Source organism: Dasypus novemcinctus, chromosome 5 (assembly GCF_030445035.2).
Source record: "Dasypus novemcinctus isolate mDasNov1 chromosome 5, mDasNov1.1.hap2, whole genome shotgun sequence".
NCBI lineage: Eukaryota > Metazoa > Chordata > Mammalia > Cingulata > Dasypodidae > Dasypus > Dasypus novemcinctus.
This window is the reverse complement of record NC_080677.1, coordinates 115,338,057-115,357,185: the sequence shown is the minus strand read 5'-3', so window position 1 is coordinate 115,357,185 and position 19,129 is coordinate 115,338,057. Positions and strand designations below refer to the sequence as shown.

The 19,129-nt window shown below is 41.4% G+C and overlaps 1 pseudogene; it reads left to right on the top strand.

The window, feature by feature from the left end:
* Positions 1-5,174: 5,174 nt before the first annotated feature.
* On the top strand, positions 5,175-17,187 carry LOC101439722 (chromatin target of PRMT1 protein-like; annotated as a pseudogene).
* The last annotated feature ends 1,942 nt before the right edge of the window (positions 17,188-19,129 follow it).

The window sequence follows — 19,129 nt, the reverse complement described above, 5'->3', positions numbered from 1 at the left end:
TTCCCCGCCCCCACCCCAGTTGTCTGTTCTCTATGTCTGTTTGCTGCATCTTCTTTGTCCGCTTCTGTTGTCAGTGGCATGGGAATCTGTGTTTCTTTTTGTTGCGTCATCCTGCTGCATCAGCCCTCCATGTGTGCAGCGCCATTCTTGAGCAGGCTACACTCTCCTTCATGCTGGGTGGCTCTCCTTACAGGGCGCACTACATACACGTGGGTGTCCCCCGCATGGCAGGGCACTCCTTTGCGCACATCAGCACTGCGCATGGGCCAGCTGCATATGGGTCAAGGAGGCCCGGGGTTTGAACCGTGGACCTCCCATGTGGCACCGCCGGCATTTTTTGTAATAACCAAATACTCCAGCATACTATGTCATAGCGCACTTTTAGGAACAAATTGTTGAGTGAATTAATAAGAACATAAACTACCCTGAGCAAAAGCATTGCTCTGTCTTGCTAGCCAAACTCCCAATGGAATGTCTCAGTTTATTCCTCTATACCTCAGAGTATGTTAAAATAATAAAATTATGGGAAATACCCTACATGGTTCCTGGCACAGAGAGCACACCAGCAATAGTAGATATCATATAACATAACTGGGGAGATGAGAAGATTAATTTCAGGGAGGAGTAATGAGGAATGAGTAAATATGCTTCACTCTTACTCTGAGGTGTGAGAGGAATTCCACCCTCATTCTCTGGCCCTAAATGTGTCTTCTCCACCAAAAATGCTTGGTTTGGCAAATTTATGTGTGCAGATTAAGGGAGTTTTTCAGGTTTTGTTAGATAGTATTACAAAGCAGTGGTTTTTAGCTTAGGTTTCATAAATGGGCTTCAGCCAATCCTTTAATCCATAAATGTGCATCCAAAATGTATGTATACATGTAGGTACATTTTCTATGGTATGATTACTCAGCTTTCATTTGATGCTCAAAGAAACCAATAGCCTAAAATAAGATTAAGAACCACTGCTATTGAATGATCTTAGAATTAATACTGCTTTTCACTACAAATCCTTGGATAGAATTTTATTCTATGAACTGAACTGTCTAGGAAGAGGTTTGCAACTAGTGTGAACACCATACTTCATAAACCAAAGAATTAATACTTAAAAAAACAGAGAAACAATAAAGAAGAGGGGAAATATGCCCAGAGGGGCAAAATAGCAATATGCCCTATGAAGCAAACAACTGCCAATGATTAAAACATGACACATGCTCACTTCAACACCTGAGCTTGAAATAAATTAGAAAGAAATGTCAGAGCAATTAATAAGCTTCTACCTCCTATCCTTATTCACTGGGAGGAAAATAAACAGAAATTTAGCAATTGCAAAAAATCAGGGAGCAGAGCTTTGTTATTTCTGCAAGAAATTCCAAGAAAAACATATTTCTTTTTTAATGAAATATGCCACCATCAGCCAAAAGATAGTATAAAGGACATTTTGTGGCAATTCTAAAATATTGTCTCCTGGCGCCAGCACTATAACTCTGATATCAACCATCTCAGGTTTCAGAGATTTCTAAGACAGCACATTAACAAATATCTGCTGTTAGCTTTGCTATTTATAAACTATCCAATTATTTCTATTACTGAAATTTTATCACTGCTTTCCATACCATTCAAATAATTAGAGAACATTCCCCTATAGAAAGAAAAATATGAACCACCTACCACTTTTATATAGTTTCTCTGAATGTCTGATTCATTCATAAAACAAACTGGGCCAAGTTTTGTAATATGTGCTAGAGAAACACAAGCAAATAAGATAGATGCTGTGTCTAACAATGGAGAACCTGTGATGAAGGAAGGAAGGAAGGAAGGAAGGAAGGAAGGAAGGAAGGAAGGAAGGAAGGAAGGAAGGAAGGAAGGAAGGAAGGAAGGAAGGAAGGAAGGAAGGAAGGAAGGAAGGAAATAGTTTAAATGTTTGCAAGTTATGTTCAGTGCTATTATGTAAATGAGCAAAAGGCTTGAATTTAGAATAACGAAGAGACCCTTCTGTTAGATGGTCAAAAAGGAATTTCTAATGGAATGTCACTTAGGCTAAGACCTAAAACATCAAAAAGAGCTAAGACCATATAGAGAAAGAGAAAAGGAGAATCTAAGGTTGAGTAAACGGCATGTGCCAAGATCATGAAGCAGGAAAGAGCACGACATTCTTGAAAAAGAAAAGAAAAGAATGGGTGAATTTCATCCTTCGAAGTAGAGAATGGCAAGACATGTAGTTGGGGAGGTAAGCAGGACCTGGAGGCCATGGTTGGGAGTTTAGACTTTATTCTAGGTGCAATACAAGTTACTGAAGAGTTTTAAGCAGGGGAGGTGACCTGATACTATTTCTTTTTTAAGAGTATTGCCTTTTAGGTATGAAGATTGAATTAGTGCAGGAAGACTAGAAGGAGAGGTTGACCTGGAATAAGTGATGGCCGTGGAGTTGGAAAGAAGAGAAATTAAGACATATTTTTGGTACTAGAAATAAAAGAATTTTCTGACATACTGGACCTGGAGAAAAAGGGATAAGAAGGCAGCAAGTATTATTCCTAAGATTCTTGTTAGAGTAACTGAGGATGGTGAGGCCATTTATTGAGATTAAGATGATTTTCAGAAAGTGTCAAAAACGTATTTTGAACTTGTAAATCTTGCCATATTGGCGAGACATTCAGGTGACAATGTCTAGTAGGCAGCTGAATCTACAAGTATAGAGTGCAGATGAAAGATCATGGCTGGAGACATAAATTCAAAAGTCACCAACTTTACAACAGTATTTGAAAGGGAAGAAGGCCCTTAAGAGCCCCCAAGGAATCCTATCTTTTAGAATATTAGTTGAGTGAGGGAAGCAAGTTTGGGAGTCTAAGAAGGAATGGCTATTGAAGTAGAATGAAATCCAGGGAAATGGGTAAAGCACTAAGAAGAATGCTTTAAGAAGGAAGGCATGGTCAACTCTTAGGTGCTGTATTCACCAGCCAAAGAGGTGCAGATGCAAAATACCAGAAACCTGTTGGTTTTTATAAAGAGTATTTATTTGGGGTAGAAGCTTACAGTTACCAGGCCAAAAAGTATAAACTACTTCCCTCACCAAAGACTGCTGCCACATGTTGAAGCCAGATGGCTGCCGACATCTAAAAGGGTTCAAGCTTCCTGGGTTTCTCTCTTCCCCAGGCTTGTTTCTCTCTGGCCTCAGCTGCTCTTTCCACAAGGCCGACTGTAGACTGTCAGGCAAATAGCTCATCTCTCTTCCTGGGGCCTCTGCTGTGTCTAATGGAGCCTTCTCTCCTTCATCATTTATCTGCTTCTCTGTGTGTTTACTTCCCAGGCTCCATGATCAAAATTTCCTCCTCCCTTCTCTGCTGTAAGGTTTTTCTGTGAGTCCCCATCCACTAAGGAGGTGGGGACACAACATCCTACTCATATGGCTCAATCAAAGCCTTAATCATTATTTAATAATCAAGTAAAAGTAAAACCTCTGAATCCAATATAATCTAATATACCCAGAGGAACAGAGCAGTTTACAAACATAATCCAATATCTATCTTTGGAATTCATAAACAATATCAAACTGCCACAGATGCCCCTAAAATATCAAGTTAGATACACCAGAGAGATGACCATTAAATTTAGCAACTTGGAAATTATTTTTGTCCTTGACTTTGATAAGAGTAGTTTTGCTGAATTAGTGGTGGTGGTAGAAGTCAAACCATAATGACAGGAAGTAGATGGGAAATGAGGAAGTGGTCATGACTACGTGACAACTCTAGAGGTTGGGAGCAGAGAGAACCTGCACTGGAGGATCAAGGAGTTTGTTCATGAACTTGTTTGTTTGATTGATGTACTAGAAAATGTTTGTGTCCTGCTGGGATGATCCAGTAGAAAGGGAAGGATTACAGATGCAGGAGAAGAGCATAACCAAAGAAACAAAGTACTTAAGAATGAGATTTAGAATCCAGGGCACAGGTAAAGACTGGCCTTTAAAGGCACACCAGCACCCTGGTTGTGTGATATCTTACAGTTGATATTTTTCCAAGTGTCTAAACCAATGAAGAACTTTTGTTATCTTGAGCAAATCTGTCTCTCTGTACTTCAAGGTACTCACCTGTAAAATAAGGAGCTTAAATGAGATTTCTGTGGTGTCTTGCTCTAAGAAGTCTTCAATAGAATGTCCATTTTCCTCAGGCACAACGATTTAATATTGCACCCAATGATGATTTGATATAGCATCCTGGGGCAAAATGGAGGATATTTGGAGTTCTGTCTGAGGCTGCTCTGGGCCTGGGGTGGCCAGTTCTGAAATCCCAAACCTCAGCAATATAGTGCTACTTGCTTTGTCTATGACTAGACAAATGTATCTGTTAGTGCTTTCTTGATTAAAGACAGTAGGAAAAAACCTGAGCTAACTTAAGCAAAATATGGAGAATTTATTTTGATTTATTTAACATAACTATTGTTTATTTAACAAAAAACGGAACTCTAGGAACCCAAAGACCAGAATGAAACTGGCAATCTTCAGGAAGTTTTGGAACTGAGAAATGGAAAGTCATCAAGCAGCAGGGATACATCTCTCTGCAACTCCTTACTGCTTCTCTCCCTAGCTCACTTCGCTATTTTTTTTCTTGGCAGACCAGCCCTCCCTGATATACATGGCATACTAGAATCACTCCCAGGTTCTGAGAGTCCTCTCTGTCCCACATCCAGTTTCCTGGGGAAGAGTCTCTTCCCCAGTTTGAATCAAGGTTCATCATACCTGGTCTGATCAACTGAGGCCAGAGGAATGTTACTTTGTACAAAATGGCTACCAGGGAGGCATTGTGAGCTGGGCACATTCTCCAAAGGCTATTGCTGTATCTAACATGAAACTTTCAATCATTTTGATTGTATCATATTCCTTTGATTCTCAGATATAGTCCACTTTTAAAAGCACCAGTTTACAGCAGCTGTGGTGGCACAGAAAAATGGGAGGAAAAAGCAAGCTGGGTGAGCAGAATGACCAGCCAACCAAACTGCTAACCAACAACAATGACCTAAACTAGCAACTCATCAGCTTATGTATCTAACCAACTGCCCACCAAATTAACCCAAGCCCCCAGTGTTCAATTCAGGTTCAGCAGTTCCCAGCCTGCCTGCCTGCCATGGTGGCAGCCCCAGGAGGAGCACTGGAGTCTGTTTCTTTCAAATCTTGGGATTTGAAGATGGCTGCACATTCAGCTCCAAAAGTTGTGCTTAAGAGCACCACCAAGATGTCTCTAAATGAGCACTGTATTAATATGCTGAAGAACAGCTGATGCCAGTGAATATTCAGGCTTTGATGCAGCAACAGCAACAACTAGCCAGTGCCAGAAACATAAGACAGGTCCAACAGATGGAGAATAGACCCTCTGTCCAGGCAACATTAAAAATTAAGCAGAAGAGCTTAAAGCAGCATCTGGGTAAGAGTAACATCCAGGCACAGTTAGGCTGACTATAGGGATCCTGGCCAGGGGAGAAATTGGAGGACAAGACCTGCCCATAATCCAGAGATACTTGTCCAGAGGAGGACTAAGAGGGGGACGTGCCATGAGAACCCTACTTAGAGTTCTCCAAGGTCAAAGTAACTCCAGAGTCAAAGCCTGCTTCAAGGTGGACAAGTCATAGCTTCCAAATAGGCTTAAGAAGAGGTGGTGGGAACAGGGGCAAGATGGTGTCTGAGTGAGTGCACTTTATAATCTCTCCTGCAAAGAAGCGACTGAGCAGGGTTGGAATTTTTCTGGACCACGCTGTCTCAGGTGTTTGCAGGGCAGGAGGTGTCTGGACATCGATTTAGTGGGATGGTGACAGAGAAGATTCATGTAAAAGGTAGATTTTTGGGTCTTTTTCATGGAGATCAGGGCTGCACATGGGAGGTTCCTTCCTCCTGGGGCGGGCTTCATGGCAGCGGCAATTCCTGGAGGCTCTGCTGCGCTGGGGAATTCCTAAGCCCTGAGCGGGCTATTCAGGAGTTTTCAGGGTGGGAGGTGTCTGGAAGTCAATTTGGTAAGAGAGACGGAGGCATTTTTGCGAGACGTGGAATTTTGGGTTTCTGACACGGAGATTAGAGCTTCCAGCTAGAGCCCCTCACCCTAGGGCAGATGGCCCATCTGCGGCATCCCCAAACTGCTTGTAGTACAGGGGTGACCCCAGCAGGCTGTTTTGGGGGCTTGCAGGGCGGGAGATGTCTGGAAGTTAATTGGTGAGACAGAGACAGAGGCATTCTTGCGAGACGTGGAATTTTGGGTTTCTGACATGGAGATCAGAACTTCTGGGTAGAGCCCCTCCCCCTGGGCTGGTGGCCGATCTGTGGAGGTCCTTGAACTACTTGTAATACAGAGGCGCCCCCAGCAGGCTGTTTCGGGGTCTTGCAAGGCGGGAGGTGACCTGAAGTCGACTTGGTGAGACAGTGACAGAAGAGACTCTTGTGAGAGGGGGAATTTAGGGTTTCTGACACAGAGGTCAGAGTTTGCAGGTCTGACCCCTCCCTATAGGGCTGGCACCCAGCTGTGGGGATCCCTGAAGGCTGTGTTGCACTGCGGTGTTCCCAGGCTCCCTGTTAACTGGATTCGTGGTTCCCAGGTCTGTGTCCCCTAAACTCTGGTGGCCCACACCCCAGAGACTCACACCTCTTGAGTCTGCAATATCACAGACTTCCCATCCCTGAATCCACCACGCCCTGAGGGCCATCTGAGGTCCTTGATTGTCCTAGCCCTTGACATTTGTGTTTTTTTTTCCTTTTTCTCTTTTCTCTTTTTTTTAATTTTATTTTTATTTTATTGTCTTGGTTGCTATTATTGCATTATCTCCTGGTCTTTTCTCCCATTGTATCCCCCAAGGTCCTTTTTCATTTATTTAGGTTTTTTTATTTCTTCTTTCTTCTTTTCTTTTTCTTGCTTGTTCCCTCCCTTTTCTTTGCCCACCCCCCTTTTTTTCTTCTCTTTTTTTTTTCTCTCTTTTTCTTCTTATTTTATTTTATCTTATTTATACAATAGGTGCTGCAGGGAATGCCTCACACTTGCTGTGTTTCCTCATCCTCCATTTCCTTGTTTCTGTGTGAATTGATTTTGGCCACCTACACTATCCCCTTTTCCCCACATCTCGCTATCCTCCATCATCTACTGTCTCTCTTACATTCCACCTCCCTTTCTTTGGTCCCCAAATTGTCTAACTTTTAATTACTAATACCTTTGTTCTGTTTTCTGTCTTTTATCCACTCTTGATACTATTGTATTTCTTTTCTCTTTCCCTCTCTCATGAAAACACTGGCTTTTTAATTCATACTCTATTCCTCCCCATATTCAGTTGACTATCTCATTATAGGTACTCTACTTACTGCTATAAATCTACATAACTTACATGAATCTAATATCCATTCTCCCAGATTTTATATTGTTGCTCTATTAACATTTATTACCAATACTACTTTACACATATTCTTTTCTTACACAGTTGCCTTTCCCTGGCCCTAATATTTTCCTTCAAAGTGAACTCAGCCAGCAACAAGAAATTAGAATAAGAAAAACAAAGTGCCAAAGAGAAGATATAACACTTATGCAAGAACAACAACTAATTAATCCCCGAGAATAGACAAAGAAGCTAAGGAACTAATTAAACACATCAAGATAAAATGATGACCAGACAGCAACAAAAAAACTACAAACCAAACCAATAATCAGGAAAACATGGCTGAATCCAATAAACAAACTAAAAACCAGGAAGGGGAGCAGAACATTGGACAAGTAATTAAAGATCTCAGAACATATATTAGAGACCAACTTAATGAAGTAAAGGAAGAGTTTAACAATATGAAGAAAACACTTGGAGAGGAAATTGCAGACATACACAAAAAGATAACAGATATGATGGGAATGAACACCACAGTTCAAGAAATCAGAAACACACTGGCAGCAAATAGCAGCAGATTAGAAGAGGCAAAGGAGAGAAATAGCGATGTGGAAGACAGCACATCAGAAATCAAACAGATAGTAGAATTGATCGATAAAAAGATAGAAAAAATCCAGCTAGGACTTAGGGACCTGAATGACAATGCAAAATGCACAAACATACGTATTATAGGCATCCCAGAAGAGAAGAGAAGGAAAAGGAGACAGAAGGAGTGTTGCAGGAAATAATGTCTGAAAATTTCCCAAATCTACTGAGAGAGATGGATGTACGTATCCAGGAAGCACAATGCACCCCAAACGTCATAACCCCAACAGGCCCACCCCAAGACATATACTTGTCAAATTATCCAATGCTCAAGACAAAGAGAAAATTCTAAAAGCAGCAAGAGAAAAGAAAACCATCACATACAAGGGAGGCTCCATAAGATTAAGTGCTGATTTCTCATCTGAAACCATGGAGGCAAGAAGGCAGTGGTATGATATAGTCAAGATACTAAAAGAAAAAAATTTCCAACCAAGAATACTCTACCCAGCTAAACTAGCATTCAAAAATGATGGAGAGTTCAAAATATTCACAGATAAACAGAAACTGAAAGAGTATGCCAACAGGAAACCTCCCCTTCAAGAAATACTAAAGGGAGTTCTGCAGGAAGATAGGTAAAAACAGGAGAGGCAGAGTTGGAGGAGAGTGTAAGAGCAACAAAAAAGACAAAAAGAGAAGAAAAACAAACAAACAAAATATGACAAACACAAGTCCAATCAAAATATGGCTAATATAAATAATTCCTTGAAAGTAATAACACTGAATGTCAATGGATTAAACTCACCTATCAAAAGATTCAGACTGGGACACTGGATAAGGAAATATGACCCATCTATATGCTGTCTACAAGAAACACATCTTAGACCCAGGGATTCATGGAGGCTGAAAGTGAATGGTTGGAAAACAATCTTACAAGCAAACAATAACCAAAAAAGGCAGGAGTAGCTATATTAATATCAGACAAAATAGACTTTAAATGCAAAACAATTGTGAGAGACAAAGAAGGATACTACATATTAGTGAAAGGGACTATCTCTCAAGAAGAACGAACAATCATAAATATTTATGCTCCTAACAAAGGTGCCTCCAAATACGTGAGGCAAACACTGGAAAAACTAAGTGAAAGAATAGATGCCTCTACAATTATAGTGGGGGATTTTAATACACCACTATCAACTTTGGACAGAACATCTCAAAAGAGAACTTGACATCGATGTGCAATGGACACAACCAATCCAAAGTCCACAGAGAAAATGTGGCATTGGTGTGGGAAGGGTGGCCATGGTGGCTGCTGGGTGCAGGGAATGGGAGGAAGAGATGAGATGGGGAGGCGTTTTTGGGACTTGGAGTTGTCCTGGGTGGTGCTTCATGGACAACTACAGGACATTGTAGATGCCCCCAGGGCCCACTGGATGGAACGTGGGAGAGTGTGGGCTGTGATGTGGACCATTGACTATGGGGTGCAGTGATGCCCAGAGATGTACTTACCAGGTGCAATGGATGTGTCATGATGATGGGAGAAAGTGTTGCTGTGGGGGGAGTGGGGGGTGGGGGCGGTGGGGTTGAATGGGACTTCATATTTTTTTAATGTAATTTTTTTTTAATGAATAAAAAATTTTAAAAAAAAGAATCACTAAAGAAACAAAATATTTGAACAGTATATTAGAGGAGCTGGATCTAATAGACATATACAGATCATTACACCTGAATACAGCAGGATATACATTTTTCTCAAGTGCACATGGATCATTCTCCAAGATAGACCATATGCTAGGCCACAAAGAAAGGCTTAATGAATTCAGAAAAATTGAAATCATACAAAATAATAACTCTGACCACAGTGGAGTGAACCTGGAAATCTGCAAGGGCCAGAGGCCCAGATTTCACACCAAGATATGGAAAGTAAACAGCCCACTCTTAGAAGAACAGTGGGTCAAAGAGGAAATCTCAAAAGAAATCAATAACTACCTTGAAACAAATGATAATGATAACGCAACATACCAAAACTTATGGGATGCAGCAAAAGCAGTACTGAGAGGGAAATTTATACCCATAAATTCATACATCAAAAAAGAAGAAAGAGCAAAAAATGAAAAACTGCACATTTGGAAGAATTAGTAAAAAAAACAACAAAGTAACCCCACAGGAAGAAGAAAGAAAGAAAGAACAAAGATAAGAGCAGAACTAAATGAAATAGAAAATAAGAAAGCACTTGAAAAGGTAAACAAGACCAAGAGCTGGTTCTTTGAGAGGATCAATAAAATTGACAAACCCTAAGCGAGACTAACAAAGAAAAAAAGAGAGAAGATGCAAATACACAAAATAAGAAATGAGAAAGGAGAGATCACCACTGACCCCACAGAAATAAAGACTATCTTAAGAGGATACTTTGAAAAACTATATTCCAACAAAAATGACAATTCAGAGGAAATGGACAAATTCCTAGAAACACATAAGTAGCCTATATTGATGAAAGAAGAAATTGATGATCTCAACAAACTAATTTCAAGTAAAGAGATAGAATCAGTCATTAAAAACTTCCCAACTAAGAAAAGCCCAGGGCCAGACAGCTTCACAGGTGAATTCTACAAAACATTCCAGAAAGAACTAACACCAATCCTGCTAAAACTCTTCCAAAAAATCAAAACAGAAGGAGCATTACTGAACTCATTCTATGATGCCAACATTACCCTAGTACCAATGCCAAACAAAGACACCACAAGAAAGGAAAATTACAGACCAATTTCTCTAATGAACCTAGATGCAAAAATACTCAACAAAATACTTGCTAACTGTATTCAACAACACATTAAATGAATTATATACCATGACCAAGTGGAATTCATTCCAGGTATGCAAGGATGGTTCAACATAAGAAAATCAATCAATGTAATACACCACATAAACAGATCAAAGGGAAAAAATCACATGATCATATCTATAGATGCAAAAAAAGCATTTGACAAAATACAGCACCCTTTCTTGATAAAAACACTCCAAAAGATTGGAATTCAAGGAAACTTTTTGAACATGATAAAGAGTATATATGAAATACCCACAGCCAACATCATTTACAATGGTGAAATCCTAAAATTCTTCCCTCTAAGATCAGGAACAAGACAAGGATGCCCACTCTCTCCCCTTCTATTTAACATTGTCTTAGAAGTACTTGCTCAAGCACTGAGGCAAGAACCAGATATAAAAGGCATTCAAATTGAAAAGGAAGAAGTCAAAATTTCGTTGTTTGCAGATGACATGATCCTATACATAGAAAACCCTGAGAGGTCTACAACAAAACTTCTAGAACTCATAAATGAGTTTAGTAAAGTCGCAGGTTATAAGATCAATGCGCAAAAATCAGTAGCATTTCTGTACACCAATAATGAGCAAGCTCAGGAGGAAATCAAGAAACAAATACCATTTACAATAGTAAATAAAAAAATCAAATACCTAGGAATAAGTTTAACTAAAGAGGTAAAAAACTTATACACAGAGAACTACACAAGACTGTTCAAGGAAATCAAAGAAGACCTAAATAAATGGAAGAATATTCCCTATTCATGGATAGGAAGACTAAATATTATTAAGATGTCTATCCTACCAAAACTGATCTACACATTCAATGCAATCCCAATAAGAATCAACACAGCCTTCTTTAAGGAACTAGAAAAACTAACTATGAAATTTATTTGGAAAGGAAAGACACCCCAAATAGCCAAAGACATATTGAAAAAGAAAAATGAAATTGGAGGAATCACACTACCTGACTTCAAACATACTACAAAGCTACAGTAGTGAAAACAGCATGGTATAGGCATAAGGAGAGACACACAGACCAGTGGAAGGAAATTGAAAGTTCTGATATAGAGCCTCATATATATAGCCATATAATATTCGATAAAGCCACCAAACCCTCAACTGGGAGAGAATGGCCGATTCAACAAATGGTGCCTGGAGAACTGGATATCCATGTGTAAAAGAATGAAAGAGGATTACCACCTCACACCTTATACAAAGATCAACTCAAGATGGATCAAAGACCTAAATATAAGAGCCAAGACCATAAAGACTTTGGAAAGCAGTGTAGGGAAGCCTATACAAGACCTTGTAATAGGAAATGCCTTCATGAACTTCACACCAAAAGCACGAGCAGCAAAAGAACAAATAGATAAATGGGACTTCCTCAAAATTAAAGCTTTCTGCACCTCAAAGGAGTTTGTCAAGAAAGTAAAAAGGGAGCCTACACAATGGGAGAAAATATTTGGTAACCATATATTGGATAGGAGACTTATAACTTGCATATATAAAGAACGCTATTTCTTGAAAATAAAAAAATAAACAACCCATTTAAAACATGGGAAAAAGATTTAAACAGACACTTCTCCAAAGAAGAAATACAAATGGCTAAAAAGCACATGAAAAAATACTCCAAATCTCTAGCTATCAGGGAAATGCAAATCAAAACTACAATGAGATACCACCTTACTCCCATAAGATTGGCAGCTATGAAAAAAACAGAAGACTACAATGCTGGAGAGGACGTGGAGGAATGGGAACACTCATCCACTGCTGGTGGGAATGCAGAAGGATCCAACCATTCTGGAGGACAGTTTGGCGGTTTCTCAAAAAACTAACCATAGATTTGCCATATGACCCAGCAATTCCACTGCTGGGTATATACCCAGCAGAACTGAAAACAAGGACACAAACCGATATATGCACACCAATGTTCATAGCAGCATTGTTCACTATTGCCAAAAGTTGGAATCAACCTAAATGCCCACCAACAGATGAATGGATAAATAAAATGTGGTATATTCATACAATGAAACACTACCCAGCGTTAAGAACAAATACACTACAAACACACGTGATAACATGGATGAATCTTGAGAACCTTATGATGAGTGAAGCAACTCAGACATTGAAGGACAAATACCCAGACATTGAAGGACCTCAATGATATGAAGTAAGTAAACCAAGCTGCCTCAGAGAGCTAGAGACTGGATGATAGGCTTACAGGAAATCGGGGAGTAGAGGAAGGATGTAAGTGGACATCTACATGGGTGAAATCTATGATAAGCTAGAGGTAAGTATGTGTACAAGGAAGGGATAAAATGGGGGCATAGGGTTACCTTTGGGTGGGCCTTTGTAGGCTTCAGGGGGGCTAGGGATGGAGGGATGGGTAATATTGCCCAAGAAATTGGGGGGAGGGTGGGGCAACATACAAACATAGGAGACTGGCAGGTGTTTGTTGAGAGTATAATGCTGAGAAAACCTTTTCAAAAATATAATAAGGAAAGTTACCTGTTTAAGATACTTAAAGGGGATAATCTGATGCAGGACAGACTCCTAGGGAATATGTGAATGCTCATTTTGTCAGAGTGGGTTATATCATTGGGTAGAGACCCATATAATGAGAGTGAAGGTATACCCACATCCTCGGGAGGACTGATGCCATCAAATAGAGGGAACTGTATCTCTCAAGAGAAATGGTGGCTCCCAGGGCATTAGGGCAGTTGACCATGTCAAGCCCTCAACACTGTTGCAAGTATCTCTGAACATGACTCTTCAAGAAATGAAGATTGACTGTTATTGTGGGCCCTAAGAGGAGAGGGAAATAGGTATTGAATAGATGGAACCAACTTAACTGTGAGGGCAAGAGAAGTGTTTCACAAGAGTATGCAAGGATGGATATAAAACATGTAAAATTACACCAAAAATATATAGGGGCTGATAGGCTAAAATGTAAATCATAATGTAAAACATAGGATAACTAAAAATTTAGAAAATTGTATAGCCTGAAGTATAAACCACAATGTAAACACAAATGTTACCTTGTTTGAAAGCTATTGTCTCAATATCTGTACATCAGTTTCAGTAAATATGGTTTGAATATGTTAAAAGTTTATTGCTGTGGAAGGGAAAAAGTTTTATGTTGGATATGTGGGAGTACTGTATATTGTATATATGAATTACTGTGATCTAAAACTCTTGTGAAGATAAGCTTAATAATTAGAAAAAAGAAAAGAAAAAGATAGGATGTAGAATTTTTCCAAATTAATATGTATTCTATATCTAACCTTTAAACTCATCGCTATATTCCATTTTACTATTAAGGGAACCCGGCAATATATTGCGCTTCACTTTTAAGGATGTTTTGGATCACAGAGTGGTTCAACAATGGCAGCGGAGGAATACTGGTGTGGGATGTTATTGACAGGGACATATGGTTGACAGGGAGTTCTACAGAGCATATATCCAGGGTACATAAAAATGTTTGGATATTTTCATAGTGGAAACAATTAAAAACAACAACTGAGGGAGTGCTGAGTTCCTAGCCAGGAGAGCACTATCACATTCCCTAAAGGAACAGCAACAATCCCCCAAGTGCAACGGCAAAGACCAAAAAGGAATGAAGGTCCAACAATCAGAGCCCCTGATACTAATGACTATGCTTGTGAGCCTGTGCACCTGAAATAGGAACAAGGCCTAGAGCAAGAGTGTGCCTATGAGTTACCTCCTGAGAACCTCCGTGTTGCGCAAATGTGGCCAGTCTTGAAGCCAAACTCAGCATGTAAATGCATTGCTTTCCCCCCAGTGTGGGACATGACTCCCAGGGATAAGCCTCCCTGGCGCCAAGGGATCACTACCAAGTACCAGCTGATAACATAACTAGAAAATGACCTTGAATAAAAGGTTCAAACCGGACCAGCAGAATATCCCTGTCTACATATAATAACAGGAGTTAAAAATGCTTTTTCACCTAAATCAAGGGGGACATAGAAAGAACAAATGAGTTTATATGGCTATGAGTCTCTAAAAACGAGCCTGGAGGTTATCAGAGGGGTTGCCCTTATGCACACCTGAGCAGAGTCTCAAAGAAAGATCAAGTAGATACAACCCCAGGTATTGGTTCTTCTGAGGGCTACAGAGACCCACAGGTTCTATGGTCATGGCAGATGGAGTTCACTGCCATGTCAATTGGCCCTTCTTTGGTATTGGTGTTTCTGTGTGATGGAGCTGGACTCAGATAGGATCTCTTTGCACAAGCCTTTCCTGTTGCTTTACCAGAATTGTAGTTGGGGCTGGGGTTTAAGATATATCTAGGGGATCTGAATCTCTGGACTGACCATATGATAGCCAGGCCCTGAGCCTCAACAGACTTCAGCTCCTACATTCTGGTTTATTGGGCTTACCCCACTCAGTTAACATGGAGTTGAAGAATGTCAACCACCACACCATGGAGCCAAGAGTGCCTACAACTGAAAGCAGGAGGATTGCATCCAGCATCCATGTGGAATCTAAGACCCCTCTTGACATAGATGTGAAATGGACACAACCAATCCAAGGTCCACAGGATGGAGGAATAGAGTAAGGATTAGAGTGGAGTTACTGATATTCTATTCATGAACTATTGTGATTAGTAATCGAAGAAAATGTGGCACTGGTGTGGAAAAAGTGGCCATGGTGGCTGCTGGTTGTGGGGAATGGGAGGACGAGATGATATGTGGAGGCATTTTCAGGACTTGGAGTTGTCCTGGGTGGTGCTGCAGGGACAATTACCAGACATTGTAGATCCTCACATGGCCCACTGGATGGAACGTGGGAGAGTGTGGGCTATGATGTGGACCATTGACCATGAGGTGCAGCGGTGCTCAGAGATGTATTCACCAAATGCAATGAATATGTTATGATGATGGAGGACAATGTTGCTATGGGGGGAGTAGTGGGATGAGGGGGGTGGGGGGTATATGGGGACCTCATATTTTTTGAATGTAATATTTTTTAAGAATGAATTTTTAAAAATTATTTAATTTAAAAAAAAAGAAGAGGAGGTGGGAAGCCAATGTAGCTCAAGCAATTGAGCTCCTGCTTACCACATGGGAGGTCCCAGATTAGGTTCTGTGCCTCCTAAAGAGATGAGCAGACACAGAAAGCACACAATAAATGGACACAGAGAGCAGACAGTGAGTGTAAACAACGAGGAGGGGAGAATAAATAAATAAAATAAATCTTCAGAAAAAAAAAAGAAGAGATAGTGTTTGAGGTCATGGAAGTCCTGGGATGCGGCGGCTTGCTCAGTCGGTAGAGGTGGGGTCTGGCTGCGGACGAGGGGTCGGTCCAGCTCTGGACGAGGGGTCAGTCCTGCTTGGGACGAGGGGTCGGTCCGGCAGCAGACGAGGGGTCGGTCCGGCAGCAGACGAGGGATCGGTCTCACAAGGGGTTGCGCGGTTCGGCTGACGGGGTCGCCTGGCAAAGCCGGCGACGAAGGGGTCGCCCGGAGAAGCAGGCGACGAACTGGGGACAAGGGAGGCCAGGCCCTTGTCGGGGGCTCTCAGGACTGGAGGGCGCATGGCAGAAGAACTACCGCGGAGACAAGGTAAACACGCAAGTCCACTTTATTGAGGGAGAGGCAACAGTTTTATAGGGGCTGGGGAAGGCTGATTGGTCGAAGCCACACCCTGTTCTGATTGGTTGCCGGCGAAAGGTCAGTGGGCAGTACCGGACGGGGGAGGGGTGGTGGTTAGGGATTAGCTGTCACTGTTGCTGGGGGAAGGGGCAGGGTTTAGGGATTGGTGGCTGCTGTTGCTGGGGTGGAGGGCAGACTGGAGTTTCCTGCCCACGCCTGGCTGTTGCTGCTGTCGGGGGAAGGGAAAAGGGCAGACTGGATTTTTCCGCCCACGCCTGGCTGTTGCTGCTGTCGGGGGAGGGGAAAAGGGTAGACTGGAATTTTCTGCCCTGCGCCTGCGCAGGGAGAAAGAAGAAGAAGGGTGCCGCCCCACAGGCATCGTGTGGCGCCATCCGGGAGGAGGGGCGGCCGCGGAAGCATGGCTGCCGAGAAGGGGAGACCCGAGGGCACTCTGCGCCCATGCTGAGCTCCCTTCGGGGGTGGCGGTGAGTCCGACCAGCCACCCTATTATGGGGGCAGCGGCTTGGCCTGCCGCGGCTGCTCCCCCGCCAGGCCAGCAAACCACACTTCAGCCCGAGGGGTGACCGCACTGGGAGAGGGACCCTAGGGCATGGAGCTATGGGTCATAGTGGAATCGGTAGTAGAGATCGGGTTATGATAGGTCAGGGAAGGGATTTAGAAGCTGTGACAGAGGAAGAGGTGCCCTTGCTTGCCCTGCACTGAGCTAGGAGCAGGTAGACAACCAATTAGACGCGTACATTTCAAAACCAGAAGGACACCTGGATGCAGAGTTGGATGCCTACATGGTGCAGATAGATACTGAAACAAATGATTGAAGTACCCTCTCATGAGAGACTCTTGTTAAAGTCACCACATCTGTAAATAACCTTGAGTTATTTGATTAGAAGAAATTTGACTGATGTTAGAAGGACTTATCACAACAGTCTATGGACTGACTTGCCATCAGTTTGTGCATTTAGTGTGTTCCTTTTACTGTTTTGATACTCTTGTATGAAACCCTTTTTTCCTTTGACTTGGATTTTTATACATATCTAAATAATTTTAATTTTTTTTTACCCAGACTTCTCTGAATATGAATGTGTTGACCTTGTGGCTAGAACACCCTCTTCCCACCTGCCTTCTCTTGTATCATTCTATCATTTCCTCTCTTCATCTCTCTGCTTCCAGAAAGAGCCATTTAGGGTACACTTTACAATCAATGTAACTGGGACATTAATGTGCTTCCCTAAATGTCTAGGTTTCTGAGGTATACTTCTCTTCTACATCTTTAATGTCTTCTTAGAAGTGTATAAAAAATCTGAAGCTGAAAAATGCATTCTGGAGGGGTGGGGGGTATATGGGGACCTCATTTTTTTAAATGTAGCATTAAAAAATAAAGACCAAAAAAAATTTTTTTAATGCAATCTGCTATGTTGATAATACATCTAGCAAATTGGGAACATTTGACTTAACTACAGGGCCACATAACAGGTTACAGGTGGTAGCAGCTCTAATCCGGTTAAAGTTATACTACATGTGTTAACACTACATAGAGGGAAACGGACTTTGGCCCAGTGGTTAGGGCATCCGTCTACCACATGGGAGGCCCTCGGTTCAAGCCCCGGGCCTCCTTGACCCGTGTGGAGCTGGCCCATGCGCAGTGCTGATGCGCGCAAGGAGTGCCGTGCCACACAGAGGTGTCCCCGGCGTAGGGGAGCCCCACGCGCAAGGAGTGCACCCGTAAGGAGAGCCGCCCAGCGCGAAGGAGGGAGCAGCCTGCCGAGGAATGGCGCCACCCACACTTCCCGTGCCGCTGACAGACAACAGAAGCGGACAAAGAAACAAGACGCAGCAAAAAGACACAGAAAACAGACAACTGGGGGAGGGGAGGGGAATTAAATAAATAAATAAATAAATAAATAAATAAAAACACTACATAGATGATAACCAGTGTGCTGGGTTGGGTGTGTTTACTTTCTACCCTTGAATGAAATTAATAAACTTTCCTCTTGGCTCTGTATCATATCCAAAGGGTTACTACTGGACCATGCACAACTGCAGTATGGAGGAAGAAGCCATTTGGTTTGGCAAAGGTTTCAGAAGGAAGAGGGATGGGAGAATGATAGCAGACATAACTGCTGGGAAGGGTCAGAAGATAGTCATGCTGACATGCTGTTATCTTTATATTTATTCCAAACCAATCTTGGCCTTCTCCCACTCATTGACCTTGTTTGACTTACTTTTTATTTCCCTTAAAGGTTTAATTAAGTTCAACATATTCTGTCAGTTGTTCCAGTTTCTGTGGAATCTTGACTTTCTGGTTCATTATAACAAAAAATTGTTCTCTCAAATCCAAAAAAAAAAGGTACCAGGTTACTGATAACTTTTCCAGGAGAAGCAAATACAATTGTTAAATTATATTTTAAGAGTCTACAAAAGTTTGCATTTGTTCTTATCATGATATATACTACTTTTGTCTCTAATATCAATATAATACTGAAATTAGACTCTAAGCCTCTTTCAAAAAGTATAAAAAGAATTCTGAATTACTTTAGATCATAACAACATTCTGATTTTCATTACCCATGCCCACAGTCTTGACATATTTAGAAATTTTTGGAGTGGTGATATATTTTCAAAGCACACCAAAAAATACTGAAATTTTGTCTACATTTCTTCTTTTATTATATTTGCAGGACCTTTTTCTTATTTTAATTACATATCAGCAGAATTTAAACTGCTTTCCTTGAAAATCAACTAGAAGCTTTTATCTGAAGC